Source organism: Sinocyclocheilus grahami, unplaced genomic scaffold, assembly GCF_001515645.1.
Source record: "Sinocyclocheilus grahami isolate Dianchi unplaced genomic scaffold, SAMN03320097.WGS_v1.1 scaffold5570.1, whole genome shotgun sequence".
NCBI lineage: Eukaryota > Metazoa > Chordata > Actinopteri > Cypriniformes > Cyprinidae > Sinocyclocheilus > Sinocyclocheilus grahami.
This window is the reverse complement of record NW_015510223.1, coordinates 5952-6216: the sequence shown is the minus strand read 5'-3', so window position 1 is coordinate 6216 and position 265 is coordinate 5952.

Genomic DNA, 265 nt, shown 5'->3' with positions numbered 1-265 from the left:
GTAACATGCTGAGCCCAAGATATCCAGACACAGCAGGAGCGATGAGTCTGTCTGCTGGCTGGAGCTTCTCATGAGGAGGTGGAGCCCCTCTGATATTGCATTAGGGGAGCCTGAGGGCAAGAAGGAGAAAAGACTGATAAAGCAACTGCGTTCACTTCTTGCACCCCGGCCACCCACTGGAAAGCAGCAGAATGTGCAGAGCACTGAAAATGTAGGCAGTTGTGAACAGGTGAACAAGACAGACCTCTCCCATGTGCTTAACTTC